Source organism: Lissotriton helveticus, chromosome 6 (assembly GCF_964261635.1).
Source record: "Lissotriton helveticus chromosome 6, aLisHel1.1, whole genome shotgun sequence".
Lineage (NCBI taxonomy): Eukaryota > Metazoa > Chordata > Amphibia > Caudata > Salamandridae > Lissotriton > Lissotriton helveticus.
Window position 1 is genome coordinate 48065668 of NC_136067.1, and position 21954 is coordinate 48087621.

Sequence of the window (21954 nt, forward strand, 5' to 3'; positions counted from 1 at the left end):
GAATTGCAGACTCAGTTGCATGGGCTCCAATGCGTGGTATATGCTGCAGCCCATGGGAGACCCTTGGTTTAAAAATGTCCTGTACCATATATTAAGGACTTACAGGGGTACACCAGAAAGCCAATTGTGGGGTGTACAAAGTACATCAGTCAATTTAGAGGAGAGAGCAGCAACACTGGGGTCCTGGTTAGCAGGATCCCAGTGTACTACAGTCAAAACACACTAACACCAGGCAAAAGGCGGGGTCAACCATGTCAGAAAGATCCTACTTTCCTACAGCGCTGCCATCAGTTTCATCTGTGACCAGATTCTGCTGCAACACATGAATCCACCATAGACACTGGCTGTGGAAATTGTGTGCCATAAAAAAGGGTAAAAATATTGTTGTTAGTATTAGGTACCAACTCTTAAAGAAAGACATGGTAATACCCAGACAAAGGGCTTGTTTGGAAAGACAAACCATACCATAAAGTAACAGAGAGAACCTAGGGTCTGTGAAGGTATGTAACCGTGAGACTACAATCCGTTAGCAGAGAGTGGAGGATGGACAGGTGTGAGAATCTGGCTTGGTATATGATGCTCACTTATGTAAGTGTTTGTAACCTATGGAAGGCTTGGGTCCTAAGCTAGCTGGATTTGAACACTAATAGTTATATACTTAAGAGTATACAGTAGCTACTGCTAAAGTTTAATCAAAAGCAGAGCCAATGGAATTCATTCATAGGCTCTTGTGATATATTTCACAATTTTCTTTATTATTACGTAAATGCAGGAATTTTCAATTCATGGCAAAAATTAAGGACAGCACAAACTGATTACATTTTTCAACATAGAAGATACAAAAACAGTTAGCAGATATAAACAGTATTTACAAATGTGTATAATACAGTGGTAACGTGTGTGTGTTCAGATAAACAATTAGAAAAACACAAAGAGGTAACTAAAGACCAGTCCATAAATCAAAAATAGCATCAAGGCGGGGTAGCAAGTCACGGTTGGCTAATCACTATTCATTCTCCTGCCCATATGCATAGCTCTGGGTCTCCCATGAATCTGGTTGAGGATGGCTTATGGATGGAATTAATTTAGACTTCTCCTAAGCCAATAGGGTTTGCTTTTCCCAGACGCTGTTGTCAACGCGTTTCTAACCCCGTCAGCAGTCAGGGGTTTTTGTCAGGACTTGGACGTTGTGTGGTCTATTAAGGAGTCAAAAAGAGACAAGGTTTGTGTCACTTACACCATGCTTAGAGTACTGACAATCACCCCTGAACTGGTGCGGTTAGTGAGGCGATTTCTGTGAAAATAATTATGGAAAACCTCTGTGTTGCTATTTACGGTTTAATTACAATCGGCATTTCTGTGTCTAAGCCTAGTGGTTAAAACTCTGGGCATATTTACTGATTGTTAGCGAAGCAGCCTGCTGGAAAACAGAGTAGCACAAAAACGATTAAGGCTGGCGCACAGGCGTGGAAACATTTGTTTCTAATTCCCTCAAAGCAAAACGTTAATAGGAATACTGACACGTAGTTTTTATGGGAATTTAATTATTTTTAAAAGTGTAAGCTGACTGTCGTTACTTCCGTTCTGCATAATGATGCTTTTCAAGTCTTGGCTCATTATAACTCTGCCCTCATTTGGCCTCTACGACTGAAGATCCTCATTCTGCCACTACGGTTCGAGCTCCTAACAAGCCTTTTCCCACTCTCAGTAACTCAGTCTGCCTTCTTCCATTTCATCTACAGTCCTTCCTGGCAGACCAAGAGCTTCATTGATTAATCTTCTGATTTCCTCACAACCTCATTCATCCAACACACTCACATCACCCTCCTGGGTCACTTCAATCCCTCAGACAATGCAAGATCAACAAGCAATGGCATAGCCAATAGGTCTTGCTTTTGGGACCTTATAAGTATTTAGTTATGCAGCACAATAATCTTGGTGCAACAATATCAACTGTTGCATGGCTAAACACGTATAAGGTCCCAAAGGCGAGACCTATTGGCTATGCCAATGCTTGTCTTATAGAGTTTAGGACATGGGCATTATATTGCGAAAACTAATGAACTAGTGAATTCATTTTGTCGCCAATTCATGCGGCCATCTGAGAAGGTATTGCCTTCAATAGTCATGTTGAAAACGGAGCAATTCCCACATTTGCTATGTCCATGTATGGGATTCAGGTTCCGCATAGAGCGAAGATTATCTGTACGCTTGCTTCCAGACTCTGTTGCCCACACAAATTGTTGACCTATGCTGCGATTCTTTTTTAGTGCAAATAGTGGTTGTCCTATATTTTTTATGGAGCCTTCAATCAGATGCCAATTGCGTATGATGATTTTTTTCAAGGGATTAGTGTATTGGCCGAAGGTGGTTACACAAACTAGACGATCCAGTGATTACTTCTGCTTCTTGACTAATATTTGTTCTCGGAGGTATGCCAGGCTCGTTTCATCGAGTGCTGTAACAATTTTTTGGGTACAGAAACGCGTTGACAACAGCGTCTGGGAAAAGCAAACCCTATTGGCTTAGGAGAAGGCTTAATTCATTCCCTCCATAAGCCACCCTCAACCAGATTCATGGGAGACCCAGAACTGTGCATATAGGCCGAAGAATGAATAGTAGTTAGCCAGCTGTGACTTGCTACCCCGCATTGATGCTATTTTTGATTTATGGACTGGTGCTTTAGTTACCTCTTTGTGTTTTTGTAATTGTTTTTCTGAACACACACAAATTACCAACTTGTAATACACATTTGTAAATACTGTTTATATCTGCTAACTGTTTTTGCATTTTCTATGTTGAAAAATATCATCAGTTTGTGTTGTCCTTAATGTTTGACATAATTGAATGTTCTTGCATTTACAAAATAATCCAGAAAATTGTGAAATAAATCACAAGAGCCTATGAATTAATTCCATTGGCTCAGCTTTTGATTAAACTTTAACAGTAGCTACTGGATACACTTATGTAAGTGGGCACGCTGAACCAATCCAGATAAAACGTATGATGATTATATTAGTCTTAGATAACCTTAGAAAGCTCTCTAAGTGGTAGCTGTGGAGAGCAGCCTTCAGGCAGAGTCTAGAAGGAGTGTAAAGCAGCTTGTTTTACCAGAACATAATCTTATAAGTACAGATTAAGTAAAAAAGAACCACACAGTGTAGTTATAAAAATAGGTTTATATTATAAGGCACTCACTAACACATACAGATATCTCCTACCCATAGATATACACAATGCACACAGTACTTTACAATAGAAACAGGTATGTAGCACCTAATACGCAGCGGTCACCAGGAGGGTACCAAACCATATACTAAATTAGTGGAATGTGAACTACGACTCGAGTCAAGACTGTACCCAGAAGACGTAGAAGTGTTGGGTACCCAAGGAACCACCCGAGGTAAGTAACTAGGAGCCCCATGGAGGTTGTGTGCTAAGTGGGAATACAGTCGCGTGGTCAATACAAGTCAATAAGTAAGTCGCTGTTGCAAATTTAAAGAAGAAGGACCCTTCCCAGCGGCCCCTGAAGAAACTCCATGGAAGACAGAAGGTTGGAGAGCCACCACACCTGTGGATACCTTAGGAACCACTATACCTGCCCCAGGGAAGCCGAGTGCATAGGTGTAAAGTGGCGTCGGAAACCTCAATCAATTCCAATGGAGGACTACAGACAGATGCTGCTGCTGGCGAAAGTGAAAGTGTCTGGTTGAACCAAAAGGTGAATTCAAGATGTGAAGAGCCTGCAAGCAGAGGAGACAGAGTCTATACCACTTAATAGTGACCAGGAGGTGCAGAAGGCGAATGCCCACTAATGTCGGGTGCTACAGGGGAGCTGACGGTGACCTTGGAACTGCAGCTGTGTGGACCAGGTGATGCTGTTGAAGACCAGGAGCTGTACATGAGTTGTCCCATGTCGGAAGTCGAGAGTTGAGAGGTCAGTGTCCGGGGGAGTACCAACAAGCCTTGGCAACTGCAACCAACGGGGAAATTGAGAAAGGTGCAATGTCGCGACCAGCATGGTCCAGGGGATTCACCACAAGCACGGACGTCAGGGCAGGCCCCGAGCAATCAGGGAAGTCCAAAGAATATTAAGATAACCCTGAAGGTGACCCACAGGCCGGAGGCACTGGAGTTGCAAGTGGACCTCGAGCAGCTCACCAAAGATGAAAGCCCACGATGCAAGAGATGCAGTGAGGATGAAGATTTTGGTCACTGGAGATGCATCAGGTTGGGACTACTTGGAGCCCGAAAATCTTGATGGAAGAAAGCCAATAAGCTGTTGCAACTGCAAGTTGATGCTGCACACAGGAGTTCGGTTACTGTGGCTCTGACGAGGGATACCTACCTCAAACCTGGTGAGAGGTTAAGGCAGGCCTCAAGGTTTGTGAAGAACCGCAACCTGTGTTGCTGAGCCTTTCGGAATCCATGGGAGCTCAGGATCAGCAGACCTGTCAGCTTAGTTGCGGTGCCTGTGGATGCAGGGAAGTGACTCCTTCACTTCAAGGGAGATTCCTTCAGGCGTTTTGCATGCCCACAGGCCTTGGAAGGTCCCGTTATGGTGCACATGCACAGACATTGCAGAAGTCGAGCACGGCGATGAGATGAGGAGCTGCAGGATCCTTCCTAGTTGCAGTCTTGATGCCTAAAGCGAAATCGAGAGTGTCCAGATGGTTGAAGAAGAAGTGGTGCCTGAAATTAATATTGTCCCACGACGAATCTAGGGACCCACTCACAGGTACGCCCTTAAATACCCCAAGGAAAGGGTTGGGACGATTCAGGGGTCCCACCCAAAGGAGGGGCTAGGCAAGGTGGGAGGATACTCCTCTGTCCTTTGTCTAGTTTCACGCCAAAGCAGGAGCCAACGGCTACTTGTACTGGTTTGAACTGGACTATGCATGGAGGGCACCAAATGTGCCCTGCACACGGACTATGTGGTGCTGGCAAGAGCTCCCACCCTGCCCCAATACACTAAATCCTGTCTGGGAGGTGGTCACACCTCCCTGTGACAGGATACCTATTGTTCTGCCTTCCCCTGCCCGAGCTTGGCTCAGCAACAGGAGGGCAGAAAAGTGTCTCTATCAAGCAGCAGCCCTGGCTTAACATCCAGTTCTGGAAGACTGGTACCGGGAGCACTGAGGTCCTCCCAAAGGAGCTCTACGGTGCATGGAATCATACCTCCCACACCGTTTCCAGTGTAGGAGGTATGATTCCAACATGTTTGATACCAAAAATGATAGAATTTGTTGCAGCCAGTTTGGAGAAGGTCACCGTGTAATGAAGCAGGTTCCCTCTAAATGTCACTTGGCTGTCTCACTTACAACCCAGGAGAAGGGAATTTGTAGGTTGCAGGGGTGTCTTGCTCATGGAGGGGCACCCTCACACTTAGAACCAAGCACACTGCCTTCGGGATTGCAAAGGCCTGCTGTAGGAGTGACTTATAGGTTTTAAGTGCAGTGACCTTTGATATCTGGAAGCCTATATCTTCTGTAAGTGTTGCTAGCACCAGCTTACACAACTGTAATGACAGTCCTGTAGAGATTGTTGGAATGGTCTCCCATAGGTGGCATACTACATGCTTCAGCCTTTGGGGGTCCTCTGGGGTACCTATGCCCTGGATACCTTAATACCAGTCAGTCTAGTCAGAAACAGCATTACATCAAGCAAAAAGTGGAGGTAACTATAAAAGTAGATCCTACTTTCCTACAGTAGACATTAAGGAATCTGCAGCTAGACTATGTCTCTACCAGATAATGGGTTACTGAAGGTAAGCAACTCGTTAATCTGATAGAGACATCAAGCCGCAGATTCCTTAACTTTTGAATTAAGTGCTATAGCTATATACCCCACGTGGAGGAAAGTCTGCAAACTGATTCTACCAAAAGTTGTCAAAGACAACTAGCCGGTCTAAATCAAAATAGAAGAACAGATTTGCGTAGGAAGTTACATGAGAAGAAAACAATATCGCCCCATAACCACTGTGCCTAGAACCACTGAGAACATTATGTGGTCTCAGAAACCACAGAGCCTATTGCCTCCGTCCTTCGACCTTCGCCCCACCTAGAAACCGGGGGCCTGTCCTCAGCAACTGTAATATTGACTGCTTTTGTATACTCCCATCCCTCTTGTACTCAGCACCCCCCCTCCCTAATTTATAGTATACTCTTGTGATACCATGCGTCTTGTACGACTCTTTGACTCTGTAAAGCGCTCTGATACCTAACGGGTCAAGTTCGCGCTCTATAAAACACTAAAATAAATAAATAAAAAAGCCTTGGACGTCACAGATAAACATGATTGTGGCAATGAAACAACAATGTGTCAATGTATCATTATGAAAAGTATAATAAACATCCTATAATTCCTAATGTGATGACCTATGAACAGCTGGAATCTTGAGGCCGCCCAGCAGCAAAAGCAAATGTCACTGAGTTATAGCCCCTTTTGCCTGCAGAAAAGTATTCTAGGGAAGCCTATTCCAAGAAAACTCAGAAAGGAGACCCAGAGCACATCCATACCGAAGTAAGCATGGATTAATGCATGCACCAGAAATTTGAGAGGGCTGCTCAAGAACAAGTACTGAGTAAAACTTAACACTTATCATAGAAATAAACACTCAAAGGTAGCAGGAACACCAGCAGGATTACTCAACGTGTGGACTGGAAAAAGTGGAAAAGAAGAGTCGTGCATACACAATTCCATATAAAGGTAGCACTGCAACAAAGAGAGAGAGCGAGAGAGAAAGAGAACATCTACACAAGATATACTAAAACTCCTTCTCAAATTGCAATTGTGCACAAGAATGACAATCATACACATATATGTGTCAAAAAAGATACAAAATCATATATAAAGATGCATATATGTAGGTACCATTGCTATATAGATATATATACATACATACATACAGTCATGTATTTGTAAACATCTAAATTACAAATAGAACCCACCACCAGGTTGATGTCCAAAAATAACAAGTAGCCTGGAAGTGAATACTCAGGAACAGACTTCCAAAACAATTGGTAAACAATTGGTAAAGAGAAAGAGAGACAGTGCCCCCTAACAGAAAACCCGGATGGTGAAGCATTAAACAATACCAGCCAACCAAGAGCCACAACTGAAGCTGCAAAGACTATAATCCTGAAGAAGACCACAGGAAAATAAACCAAGAAAATAAGAATATCCCTTGGCTTAAACAGGACATGGTGAAGTTAAAAACAATATTGGAAAGCTCAGAAAAGGATATCCATTCTGTTTATTTAACAAAAAGACATATCATACAGAGCATTAGCTGACTGAGAATTAGATGATTTTTTTTATATTTAATGAGTGGAGACGCCAGAGAACAAACCTGGCCGTCGACATACAAAACATGTACTCCAACAAGCCACCTCCCCTACTTGACAGCAATAGGTAGTAAATATTCCCACAGGAACAAAACCAAACAACAAAAAGCCAATCCACTGATAAGATACAAACTAAAGAAGCGCTAAAATGGCTCATTTGAGGATTAATTGTCATATAGCAGCAGAAAAATTCTAAACCCAGGACGTCGAAGGGCAGAAATATGACAGTCCTTAATATACCCTGGTATACAAGTGAAAAGAGCATCTCCCAGAAAGAAGTGCAACCCATAATAGAATGGGGCAAACAGTCTCAAAAATAGCCCCTGAAGGTAGAATATTAAGCGACCTTAAAGAGCACAATATAAAACAGATTTCTCTGGACTTAAACCCGCAGGAAATAGCCAATTCATAAGAAACTCCAAATCCAAGAAGATGGATGATAACATTGTGAGAACTAAAAATAATAAGCAAAGGAGTTCACTCAAAATGGATGAAATGGTGGCATACAAAACTACCAGAAAATCACCCCTCAGCAATGCTGAGGCCACATGTAAGCAAAACTCCAACAAAAAGAAGAATACACATATGGAGAGTCTTTGGTTGCATAGCAGTACCATCACCAGAACATTGAGACCAGTATCAGGCCGGATATTGTGACCCCCACAGAATAACGAAAAATCAAGAAAGGGGGGGGTAGAGTTTGATCCTTTCAGTCTCCTAGGTTCATACTAACAATCAAAAGTGGAAAGGATCACTAGTCCTGCAGAACCCAAGGTGCAGGATGTACGGGGTGTCTCCCAAATATTAACCCTCATGCACGTGTCTTTTCGTTGTTCTATTGTTCTGATCTCGTGGCGGTATATACTGGGTACCCGCTTTTTAAAGTACATGTAAGTGCATAATCATTGGGTTATTTTTTGTAAAATGCACCCTCCACCGGGAGGTTCTTTTTGGGTTGTGACAGTAGTGATCGTGGAAGTGGTTGGTGAGTGAGAAAGGTAAGGTATATAGTTAAAATACCCGTACAGCCAGATTGTTTATTTTAATTGGTCTGGATTCGGGTAGCTTCAATGAGCTTTTTAATAGGAAGGGTAAGTGCGTTTATTGGATTGATTTTAGGAAGTCCAAACGCATTTATTCAGTGCGAAAAAGATGTGGGGGGAGAGGTCGACATGTTTCTGCCCTAGTAGCCGTGAGGCGGTCTGTGGGCATTCACCAGGACCGGTGAGTGAAAGTGTGTAAGGAAAGGGATATTATTAACCTGTTCCTTGGTGCGAGGTCACTTGGTACCTCATGTTAAATAGCGCATTGCGGCATCGGTTGGGAGGCGCTGAGGTGCGGATGGCAATTTGCCTCGCTACCGTAGCTAACAGCTTGTGCTGTCGCAGCCTTCAGCCAACCGGAATCCACGATCACTACTGTCACAACCCAAAAAGAACCTCCCGGTGGAGGGTATATTTTACAAAAAATATCCCAATGATTATGCACTTACGTGTACTTTAAAAAGCGGGTACCCAGTATATACCGCCACGAGATCAGAACAATAGAACAACGAAAAGACACGTGCATGAGGGTTAATATTTGGGAGACACCCCGTACATCCTGCACCTTGGGTTCTGCAGGACTAGTGATCCCCACAGAATAACACCACTTGCTAAAGCACAGCGAAAACAAATCACTAAATAAATGCAGGATACAATTACCAAAGAAAACTCTAGTTGAACTATTATAGAGGCCAATCTATCTATCTATCTATCTATCTATCTATCTATCTATCTATCTATCTATCTATCTATCTATCTATCTATCTATCTATCTATCTATCTATCTATCTATCTATCTATCTATCTATCTATCTATCTATCTATCTATCTATCTATCTATCTATCTATCTATCTATCTATCTATCTATTTACCTATCTATCTATTCACTGAATAAAGCCATAGGTTTTAGGGGTTTTATAGTTAGTTAGACATTTCACTCTTACAAAAACATTGAAATTCCCCCGTTATAGTTAGTTGTACTAACTATAACTCGCGCGCCCGCAATCCACTGCTGATGATGTCACATATTACATCATTCATGACATCGTCAGTGACATCACTGATGACATCACTGATGACATCTCAAATGACATCACTGATGACATCATCCAGTGAATGTGGTTTGGTTTGATATTTAAATAAGTATTATAGATATATATAGAAATCTGCCTTCAAGACTGAGTGCATGTATAAGTGTCTGAATGGAGGATTTAGTAGCAATGTGATTGACTGTCTAAGTGACGAAATTAAAGTGTCTCACTAAATATATGGGATAGTGATTAAACTTTGTGAATACCTGTATCACTCTATCTCTTGTTGTGTAAACTACTACATCAGTTGGTTACTAGCAATGTGAAAGTATAAATTAGTTATTAATTAGTTAAGTGAGTATTTGTAAGGGATAGTGAATGAATGTGTGCGGTTGGGTGGGAGGTGTGTGACTGTCCAAAGATGTGTAAATAGTTGATTTAGTAGGTATATAAGTATAAGACTGTATGTGGAAACAGTTGTTTGGGTGAGTGAATCTCTTTATGGGTGTGGTGATGAGTAAATATATTTCTCAATGATACATGTCCAAGAAACTAGAAATATAAAAAGAAGTGTATGGGACAGTTGTTGTATGTAAATAACTATACATAAGACTCAGTGATTGTATGAGTGGCCTATGGATAACTGTATACTTGTAATAGTGATTTTATAACATACTAAGTATGAGTTACTATCTATATCAATAAATAAAGTGGTGATTGTGTAAGTGTGTAGCTTAGTAAATATAAGTATGATCAACTGTTTGCATAAGTGAGTAGAATGACTGCATACGTGAATAGGATGTGTGCTGTATAAGTATATTTAATAGTGTTCTATTTCAATAAATCAATCAATCCACTTTATTCGATTTTTTTCTAATCATAAAAGTACACAAAACTGATACAAAAGCACATACATTTAAAAACATTTAAGCCATTTGTATAACATAGTAGCTGAATAATAAAAAAAAAAGAACAGTACACCCTGTCGTGTCGTGATGCAGTCTAGTGGTTGGGGGGCGGAGCTAGGGAGGAGGAACAGGAATAGGAGGGACAAGGACCGAGGGGCAGTTAGGAGGTACACACGTGAAATAAAGACGTGTCCAACTTACCTCCTCGGCTCCCGTGTTTTATTTGGGTGTAAAGCGACAATGGCGACGAAGGTGGGATGCCAAGACTAAATCCCACGTCGCTCCAGCACCCTGCTGCCCGCGAGCAGCCGAACACCCCGAGCCTGCAGCCCACGTCGGAGCGGTGAGTGAGCAGACAAAGACGCGCTCACCCGCTGCCCGGTTGCCATCAAAGCGGCGCCAAAGAGAGAAGCCGTCCTCCAGGGAAAGCAACCCTGATACCCAATAACCCGGTGGCTGTGACCGGAAAGAGCGCGAAAGACGCTGTGGCCACCCGACAGACAGAAAAGAGCGCGAGAGACGCTGCGGCCACAAATAGAAGGGGTGAGTCCCTGAAGTGAAGCGACAGCCCCCAGTACAGTAGTGTCCCTAAAACTACTAGCGAGCACCCTGCAGCACGCTCCTACAATTAAACTCGCCTCACACAAGCAGAGCCACGTGTCACAAACGGCGGCCATCTTAAAGTCAGGCGTCGCCCATAGACTTGTATGCACACCATCTGTGTCGGCCATGCTGAAATCAGGCAACTGGAAAACTTGCCAACAAGCATGAGTAAATACAATCCTCTGAAGTCAACAAGCATAAGCAAACACAAGTAGGAACACAACAAGCACGAGACAAGGCAAATTGCGAAGCAACAAACCCAGGCAAATGCAAGCCTTAAATGCAACAAGCACGAGCAAATACAAATTTCAACATAATAAACACATACAACAAGCATTGGTAAATGCACGACAAACAAACAATGAAATAAGCCTGCGTAAATACAAGAGATAGAATAAGAAAAGAAGCACAAGTAAAAACAACAGGTGAATCAAACGCAACAATTACGAACAAAGAACTGTATCGCCAACGGGTGAGTGACGACCAAGCTGACCTCAAGAAACCAAGCTCTTCTAACTGAAGCTTGCGCATCCTACCATCATGCCTGTGAGGAAAGACACGCATAAACCCAACCCCTGCATCGGAATACCTCCTCCAATGGCACAGACCAGCGGCCACTGTTTAGGTCCCGAATGGTCAAGGTGGCTGGAGTCGTTGGACGAATTCCTCATAACGATCGGCGAGCGAAGGGACAGCAAACGTCGACTACTATTGCTTCAGCTGGTGGGTCACGAAGGCCGACGCCTAATCAAAACATTTTCAACAAAAGACACAGAGACATACAAGGAACTCAGAGAGACGCTGCTCGCTCATTTCTACGCAACGGAAGACGCGGATCGTGAACGCATTGCTTTCAACACAGCACGGCAGGAACCTTTAGAATCCTTACCAAGTTTCATTACCCGGCTGCAACGTCTAGTGAAATGTTGCCACTTCGACACCTTCACAAATGAAGATGCAATCCGACTGCGGGTGATTGAAGGCTGTTCAAAACCTGACACCAAGCGCAAAATCATTCAAGGGCGGTTCTCGCTAAAAGAGATCATCAGGAGAGCCGAAATTGGAGAGCGAGCCACAGCGAGGGAAGCGTCCAAAGAATTCCACCAGGACGCAGGAAACAATAAGAGAAGAAAAGAGTCATTCTCCATGTCCGCGAGGAAAGCTCAGGAGTCAAACAAAACCCGAGAGAGGGAGAGCGAAAGCGGACTAGAGGCAAGATGACATGAGAGACAGAGACAAAGTGACAGGGAAAGCGGACTAGAGGCAAGATGTCATGAGAGACAGAGACAAAGTGACAGGGAAGCAGGAAACAAAAAGAGAAGAAAGTAGACATCCTCCATATCCGCGAGGAAGGCCCAGGAGACAAACAAAACCCGAGAGAGGGAGGGCGAAGGCGGACCAGAGACAAGATACCATGAAAGACGAAGTGACAGGGAACTCCCTGAGTCACCAACACAAAGGACAATGGATAAGGGCATACGAAGGACTGGGACAACCAGGAACAACCGGATTGACATAACACTGAGAAGTCGCTCAACTCACTACTTTGGAGACATATCAAACAGTGACACAGATCGCACAGAGGAGACCGACGACTACTCTGGAGAACCATCAAGCAGAGACACAGATCGCACAGAAGAGACCGACGACAGTCGACTCAACGGTTATGAGGAAAGGACCAAACACAGGCGAGGGGACAAGCCACGCCACCCCCAGAAACCGAGAGACACATACCCTCGAATAACTCAAGACGCATACACTCAAACCATCTGTGATCAGGAGAAAACAGAGAAGAGTCGAACATTATCTCAAGACCAAACCAAGGAAGTAAATACGGGGCTAGCAAACAAACCCGTCACAACAATAACACAAAAGAATGTGTCATTGCTTCAAGAGATGCACCCAGAGGAGTATCTCCTCGACAGCGTCGACTCTAGGAGTGCGTCATCGACCGATTCAGAAAGCATGTCCGGACAATCACTTAAATCAACAGAATCCTGGTACCGACAACGGTCACGGTGTCCACCACTTGAAAACACAGGGGGAGCAAAGACCGTCGTTCCTGTCCGAGACAACACACCTCAGGCCAACAACCGGCAATGCCTGAACTCTCCACAAGACAACATGCCACGCCAGCCCCAGGAACATCATGACGTGAAGAATATACCGTCACCGCTGAAGGGGTCAACAAGGCTTACACAAAACAACACACCTCAGGCCAACAACCGGCAATGCCTGAACTCCCCACAAGACAGCATGCCACGCCAGCCCCAGGAATGTCATGACGTGAAGAATATACCGTCACCGCTGAAGGGGTCAGCAAGGCTTACACAAAAGGGACACAAAAGAAGCACAGATGCCGGTGACTGTACCCACTGGGCGGGAAGGGACCACCCAGTCACCCTACCCAGAGGGGCCAACCCGTTGGGAAAAAGAGGTCACTATCATCAGTCAGAAGGGAAACGTACACCTGGGTTATCTAGTATGCCTGTCCACGGACAGGAGGACAGGGAGGCCCCTGACCGAATAAGACAACGAGAAATAGAAGTGCATGCAGGCGCTCGGAAGAAAACTAAAACAACGGAGACACGTGTAAGAGATCAATTGCCACTCAAACAAGAACTACAAAAGAAAACAGACAGCCGACGTCTAGCGGAGCCATCAACAGCCACATCACAAGAAGCGACACTCCTGTCAAGACAGCCAGAAGGACACAATGAAGTATCCCCAACAGACTGCACCCTGCTGACACCTGAGAAACAGACCGAGCTTGAGTCTGTAATGGAGATGTGTTTCATGACTCAAACAGGCGGGCCGCAGCCCTGTGCAGCTGACCAAGGAACTATAGACGCTTTTGAGAATCAACTTTGTTTGTTAACAAGGGGGGAGATGTCGTGTCGTGATGCAGTCTAGTGGTTGGGGGGCGGAGCTAGGGAGGAGGAACAGGAATAGGAGGGACAAGGACCGAGCGGCAGTTAGGAGGTACACACGTGAAATAAAGACGTGTCCAACTTACCTCCTCGGCTCCCGTGTTTTATTTGGGTGTAAAGCGACACACCCATGTTACAAATTCATAAAACAGCACCATTGTATTTTATACACTGTATAGACCGGGACATCTTTTCTTCTTAGATCGAACAGCAGCAACAAGAAAACAGGCAACATTAAAAATATCCCATTGATTACTCAACATTTAGAGGTAAAGTAGAGCTGCTTTGACTTGTACAAAGCCCTTACCTTTCAATAAAGGAATTATAAACTTCCTCCTAATATCGTTCAAATAATCACAGAACATCATAAAGTGTAAAGTGTTGTGAACGGAGAAGTTATCACACTGACAGGGTTCCGCCTCCTCTGGTTTACACCAGCCTTGGAAGTCACCCAGCGTAAAGTGAATCAGATTAAAACTGAACATAGTCAGGAGCCAACGATGGAAATGTTTAGTCACCGTTATCAGATAAGGTTCAATTAACAAGGTGGATTTAGTCAAACAGTGATACCTAACTGATGGTTTCTGCAGCTCCAGCTCTTCCCGTTCCATCATTAAAATGTTTTAAAAATTCATTTTGACCCACTTTACATCCCCTTTACAAATTCTTTCAAGGTGATCAAAAAGCTCTGGCCGTTCTAATTTAGAAAGCATGCGTATAACATAGGCCAGCCACTTGATGTCTTTGGCTTTATCCAAATTGACGATATCACGCAGAATCAGATGATTCAGTGTCAATTCTTGATTGAGCCAAGTTTTAAGCCAGCACAAAAGTGGAGCTAAACTCATTATATCCGACTCGTAGCCCTGCCCTAGTTCCTTGTGAATCGCATAGTTAGATGTTGATTGAGGGACAGACAGAAGGCTACGGAGAAATCTATTCTCAGCTATCTGAACCCCTGGCTGTTGTTTAAAACCCCAAATAGAGGAGCCGTATGCGGCAATAGCCAAGCATTTTGATCTGTAAATTTTGAGAATCGCCTCTACGGGCCTAGCCCCCAAGTGCTAGGCAAACCCCAATAAGGCTGACGTCGATCTAGTGACAGCCAGTCTCTTTACTTTATCTTGAGGGGTCCATGAACCCTTATCATCAAATAAGACCCCTAAATATGTGAATGAGGTAACCCTGGACACTTCTACTCCATTACAAAAGGATAGCTATACTTTCCTAGATTATTTTTTCCCCGATTACCATGGTGTGTGACTTCCCATTGTTCACAATCAAATCCAAGGACTGCATATATGTTCCAAAAGCATCCAAAAGCTTCTGGAGACCCAGCGTAGTATGTGCTAAAAGGATGGCGTCATCCGCGTATAGGAGAACAGGTATTAAATATTCACCTACACGCGGAATATCCAAGCTTGCCTCCTTTAGTGATTTGTCCAAAGCGTTAATATAAAGAGTGAACAATAGGAGCGCCTGTATACACCCTTGGCGAACTCCCCGATCAGATTTAAAAGACCTGGTACATTTACCGTCCTGGGATATCCTTACTGACGCATAAAGATCCTGATGGAGGTCAGCTAAAAAATAAACTAAACATGGCTCAATGCCCATTTCCATTAAAATATTCCACAGCTTTGACCTGTTGGCCAGGTCAAAGGCTGAAGACAGATCCATGAACGCCATGTGCAGAGAACCTTCCTTGGCCACAGTATATTTACCAATTAATAAATGCAGGTTGAGGCACTGATCAACGGTGCTTCTACCCTGCCTGAAGCCATACTGCAGATCTGATAAAATCTTATTTTCAGAGACCCAGTCTGTTATCTTAGCTAAGACCACCTTACCCAGAATTTTAACTGCTGAGTCGATCAGTGATATAGGTCTATAGCACCGCGGGTCCCCTCTCTGACCTTTTTTATAAACCGGAATAATAATGGATTCGCTCCAGGATACCGGGAACCCCTGCATACCAGAAGCATTAAAAACATTAGCCAATATTTTTGACCAAAATTTGGGGTCACACTTCTAAAGATCTGCTGAGACCCCATCGGGTCCAAAGGATTTATTAATCAAGGTCTCCTTTATTGCCTTCTCAATGTCCATCTCACTAAACACAAAAAGGGCTGTTCCTAGTCGAGGAGAAAGACTAGCAATAGACGTTAGTGAACCACCAGGGCCATAAATCGCCCCAAAATGAGCTAGCCAATGCGCCTCTGTGATGTTACATTCCTGCACATTGTTCTCCACTGAAGAAACAAAGGGGGCATTTATAATGGACCAAGCCACCTGGGGGACAGAAATATATAATCAATAATGGTATCTTTATTGTTAGATTTAAACGTGGGACACCGCTCCGAGTGGCTGAAAAAAAGATCTGCTTCTGCCAAAAGGTCCTCCAGGGCCTCCCCCCGCTGGGAGTGTTCAAAGTGGGGAGTCATCGAGTGACTAGGACCCAAGTGATCATCAAGACGACAATTTGAATCACAAGGATTTACGTTAAAATCACCCATTAAGAGTACATAATAATTTGTGGATTGTTTTGATCTATATTCTTCTAAAAAACGTTAAAGAAAACACAAGTGTTGGTTCCTGAAGTCCGCCTCCCCAGAGTTGTAAACATTTACCAATAATAGCTTTGAGTGGTTATGAATAGTTACTTCTACTGCCAAACAGTAAATCTACCTCTAACATTTTTAAGGAGCCCTTTAATTTAAGCGATAGGAGGAGCACTCGGCCTCCTATTGCTCTTCCCACTGCCGCAGGCCGAGCAGGCTGAAAGAAAGACCTAAACCCATCAACCCAAAAGTTTTCCCCGTATTCCACGTTTCCTGTAGTGCTATTATGTCTTGGGATTTAATAAGATCATGCCATAAGGGGTCATCTCTTTTTGAACAAAGGCCTGCAATATTTCAACTAATAATACTACAGGTTCCTAAAGTATCACCTCCAGTATCGATATTGACAGGACCCTTCGGGCAAGGGGCAACATTTCCACCCACCTTTTTAATCAATCATTCTCATCAAGTTGTGCTAGAGGAAGGAATCTATTTGAAAGGTGTAGATCCCCCTCAACAGTCTGCGGCAGACAATGGGCCAGATGTAAAGGTACACTTGACTCCCTGCTTTTATTCTCTAGACCAGGCACAGCACTTCTTCTAATGGGGTAGCTTTTTAAGCGCTGCAGACATCCCCTTATTCCCCCGCCCTCCTTGCTACATCCCCTCCTCTTATAGGGTTTTTACAGGGGGATAGAAAAAACCCAATGGAAGTGCCCTAATGTCCCCCCATAAACGGAGGACGAATCCCAAAACAACCTTTCTGCAACACCCCGTTTATTAAAATTGATTATAAAACAGTCACATGGGACCTGTTTGGGCCAGCTTCCAACCCAAGACACCCTCCTTGCCATTATACTATGTGCCGAGATCTCAGATTGGCCGGTACAATATTGATCACACCAATATTTCGATTTACGGATAAGGGCCATCGTTGATTCACTGTCAGGGTCCCTAACAGGAGGTACCCCAAAAAGAACAGCAACCAAGGGTGTGGCTTCTGGTGGAAGATTAATTCTACCACCTTTATGACTTACATCAACATTTCGGGGTGTACACTTCTCAGTACCTGTCACCATCATGGCAGTAGATGATAAGTTATCTGAGCTACAAATATTTAGACAAGACTTTGCTGGATTTAAGTTTCTCCCTCTTCAGCATCATGTACAGATTTTACCCCTCTTTCTACAGATAAATGTAGTTGGTAGCCAAGGTCTTTCTCTCAGGGTTAATACTTCTCACTACAGGGGGTTTAGGTAACAAACCTACTTTAGGAATAACTTCAGTAGGATACTTTGCGTCCATTAAAAAGGAGTCCAACCTCTCACATTTCTTCTTGAGGTCCCCAACACATGTATTAAGAGTGTCAATAACATCTTTAGCAATACCCATTAACATGGACTCAAACCGCTCACTAAAAATCTCCTCTATCAGTGTCCGGAGAGTCAGTTAAAAATTTTCATCCAGGTCAAACGGCGATTTAACCAAGCCTTTTTTGACATTCTTTTGCCGTTTACCAGTTTTCCTGTTAAAGCCTTTTTTCTCCTCGGGAGCCCCCTTTAAAACCGCTACAGGTCTTTCCGTGACACAGGAGGGAGAATCCACAACAACAATCTCTGGTAAAACTGTCTCAGGGATTTGAGCTTCGCTCCTTGCGTTTGAGGCATTAATCAGAACCACTGGTTTCAATGGTACGGGGCAGATAATTGATGTTCCACTGCCACTTGCTCCTCCCCACAGTTTTGACTTGTGCCCAACCCCAGCTCTTTTTCAGCATTATCAATCTCTTTGTTCAGTGCTCCCACAGCCAAAGTCAAATATGAAATTATTGAAGGAGTCTTTCTGGTGGGTCTTTAAACCCACCATTTCCACATTATCCACATTGTGCGCTTACCCATATTTAGTAGATGTTAGAGGAGGGGCCCAGCTTCTGTCAGTCGCTGACGGGCGTGGACGGGCCCACCCTTGGCCCGGGCTTTGCCCGGGCAGCGCCCGTGCTGCGGGAGGGTCGCACTGGTTAAGAGGGCCTCTGGCACCATCCAATGATGTCACAAGCCTGTGCCACCCAAGGCCTCCTGGGAAATGTAGGAAACAGCTCTCCCCACGGCTGTAACGGCGTCGCGCCAAAAGTTCCCGCTGGCCCCAAAGAAATGCAGCAGGTGCTTGGTGGAGGGTAGGTGATGGCCGTTTCCCTCACCGCAGACTCTAGTTGTGTGAAAGCGTGTCCCCAGTGTTCTATTGATCTTTGTTAGCATGTATGAGTGAATCTATAGGTAAGTGTTTAGATGTGTGTGTAGATGTAGGAATCACTGAGTGGGTTTTAGAAACTTGTATTGGTGTGTCAATGGTTTCAAATTCTCCATATTTTATAATGAGTGTGGAAAGGTTATACTAGTGTATGATAAGATGTATCAGATTGTCTCGTGGATGATGTCAACAGTGATGCCATCAGTGATGTCATTTGAGATGTCATCAGTGATGTCATCAGTGATGTCAATGACCATGTCATGAATAATGTTATATGTGACATCATCAGCAGTGGATTGCGAGCGTGCGAGTTATAGTTAGTACAACTAACTATAACGGGGGGATTTCAATGGTTTTGTACGAGTGAAATGTCCAACTAACTATAACACCCCTAAAACCTATGGTTTTTTCAAAGAATTTCTAAGGTTTTTTAACCCCTTCCATGCGTTGGACGGCCGCGGCCGTCCGACGTCACAGTGGGCGTGTGCGGAGGACGGCCGGGGGCCATCCAAACCACGCCCACGCCATAAATCACCCGCACCGCGGCGGAATTTTCGCCGCGGTCAAGGGGTTAAATGCTATTTCCTAACTATAACATGTCTGAAACCTATGGTTAATTCTTATATTTATTTTTTTGATAGTGATTTACTAGATTTTTTAAAACTATTTTTTCTTAGATATTTTATTTTTTAAATTACATTATAATTACATTATACATTACATAACAAAATATACTTACTCAGAATTAATTACTTTAATTTGAATACTTTGCAAATAGGCAATAGACTTTTAAGTACAGTAGTTACAGTTGTTGTAATGCGCAACACAATTTCAGACACATTGCAACATTGAGCTCAATGTGAATTTCTAGTTCAACGCAATTAGTTACTTTTTGGATTACTTTTCTAACCGCAAGACTAGATCCTAGATTCAGTCCTGGGATATCTCCTGTAAACAGTTGAGTAAAAACGTTTTGGTTACAGTGGTGATTTTTAAGGAATATTATTGTATTTTAAAAGTTGACAGAGAAACTTTTTCACATAGAATCACCAATGTTATCCTACGGGAGGAAATTCAGTTATCAGGTAAGTAGTGTTAACATTACTTTTTCTTACTCAGTTGTGGATCCTGGATCCAGCACGGGTGCATCTCCTGTAAACAGTCGAAAAAACGCGTTTAAGTCATACAGGCAATTTTTAAGGAATATTCTTAGTTTGTGAAAATAGACACTTAAAAACTTTTCTGGTGAATACCACACAATGGAATCCTATGGAAGGAAATACAAATTACTGGTAAGTATGCTTAGAATTACTTTTCAGGGTCAGTGCTGGGCTAAAAGATGAAGCACTGGCTTCTCTCCTGATAACAGGTGAGTAAATAGGAATTCGTAGTTCGGCTGATTTTAGAGGAATATTTGTACGTTTCAAAAATCGATAGAAACTTTTCTCCTGAAAACCACACATTGGATTCCTATGGAAGGAAATACAAGTTACTGGTAAGTACGCTTAGAATTACTTTTCAGGGTCAGTGCTGGGCTGAAAGATTCAGCACTAAGTTCTCTCCTGATAACAGGTGAGTAAATTCGAATTCGTAGTTCGACTGATTTTAGAGGAATATTTGTACAATGGTGAAGGAAGGGGGCGGGGCCTGCGGTGACATGTGTACAAACACGCCCTGTGGCACGTTTTAAGTTGGGGAATCAATTCCTCTTCAATGCTGCGGTTCCCTGGGGGCCAAGTAGCCCACCAGGGGCCAGATGTAGGTAAATTGATTTTACCGATTCTTAAATACCGAATTTTACCGATTCGGTATTTAAAAATCGGTAAATGATATGTAGGTAAAAATTCGGTATATATTACCGAATCGGTAAAAGCCGGTATCGGACGATCGGAAAATACCGAATCGGTAAATACCGAATCGGTAATTACTGATCGGTATTTCCAATGCATTCCTATGGGCCAAAAGGCCCATAGGAATGCATTGGAAATACCGATCGGTAAATACCGATCGGTAAATACCGATCGGTAATTACCGATCGGTATTCTCAAAAACAGGCAGAAAACAAAAGTGAAACTTAATACAACAGCCAATCAGGTGCAACCACCCTCCCCCTTCCTACCAGGAAGTGGCTACCCAGGCAGCTGCAACTCATTAGAAGGTTCTGGAGAGGCAGTCAGAGCTGAGCAGAGACACAGAGCAGCAGAGAGTGTTTTCTGGGAGTGTTGTACATTGAAAATGGCTAGCAGCAGTGAGAGTCAGAAGGCAGAGAGGAAAAGGAAGCTGAAGTTCAGCAGTATGGAGCTGCAGGTACTAGTGGAGGAGGTGGTCAGAGTCCACACACAACTTTTTGGAAAGCTTTCCCTCACTGTAGCTGAGTCAGCTAAACGCAAGCTCTGGCTAGACATTGGTGAAAGGGTGAATGCTGTGGGAGTCACCATCAGGAGCATCGAAGATCTGACAAAAAGGTTCTACGACATTAGGAGCCTCACAAAAAAAAAGATGGCTGAGCTACACAAACAGGCTGGTCTCACCGGTGGAGGCAGGAATCCAGCACCCCCCCTGACTGACCTGGAGGAGTTGGTGGCGTCAATCATCCAGGCAGACAGTGTCGTGGGAGTGGGAGATGTGGACAGCTCAGCCAGAGCCAAAGCAAAAGGTAAGACGCATGCGCAGCATGACACCCCATACCAAGCAGCATCCCTTAACCCTTTGTGCACAGGCCAGCCCCAGTCCAGTACTGCTAGCACTATACAGGAGCAATGCATTATGGGAAATGTAGTCAGCTAATATTAGACCATGTATAACTGAACAGACATCAGCAAGGCGGTGAAAGTAATGCCGATTAATGAAAGTGAAATGTGTAAAGAATTTATTTTAGTCACTGTGACACAGTAGCACTCAGTTGACATATGCTTATTTACACCTAGGGGCAACATCGGCCAGTCAAGTCACACCAACAGCAGGGACTGCAGCAGCGAGGGAGGAGAGTGACGAGGCAGGGCCAAGCCATGTCCATGCATCGCAGGATGAGGAGGACACAACTGCCATCACCCAGGAAGAGGAGACAGTCCTGACCCCCGAGTTACAACACTCCCCACACCTTTCCCAATCCCCTTCATTGCAATTCTCTCCTGAGACCTCCCCATCAATGTTACTGCCTGCACCTGCAACCCGACCAGCCAGGAGGCGAGTCGTGGCCCCACTGACAGTGATGGAGACAGCAGAGGCTGAGGCTCAAGACACTGTACCTATGCGTCCTGCTGCACTGCAGCCCACCACAGAAT

General features: G+C 43.9%; 1 protein-coding gene across 7 annotated transcripts in view; it reads right to left on the minus strand.

Annotated features, from left to right (window-relative positions):
• The window catches only part of DNAH8 (dynein axonemal heavy chain 8), a 10041960-nt gene that overhangs the window by 3995407 nt on the left and 6024599 nt on the right, over window positions 1-21954 (minus strand). The gene's annotated exons all lie outside the window — the stretch shown is intronic.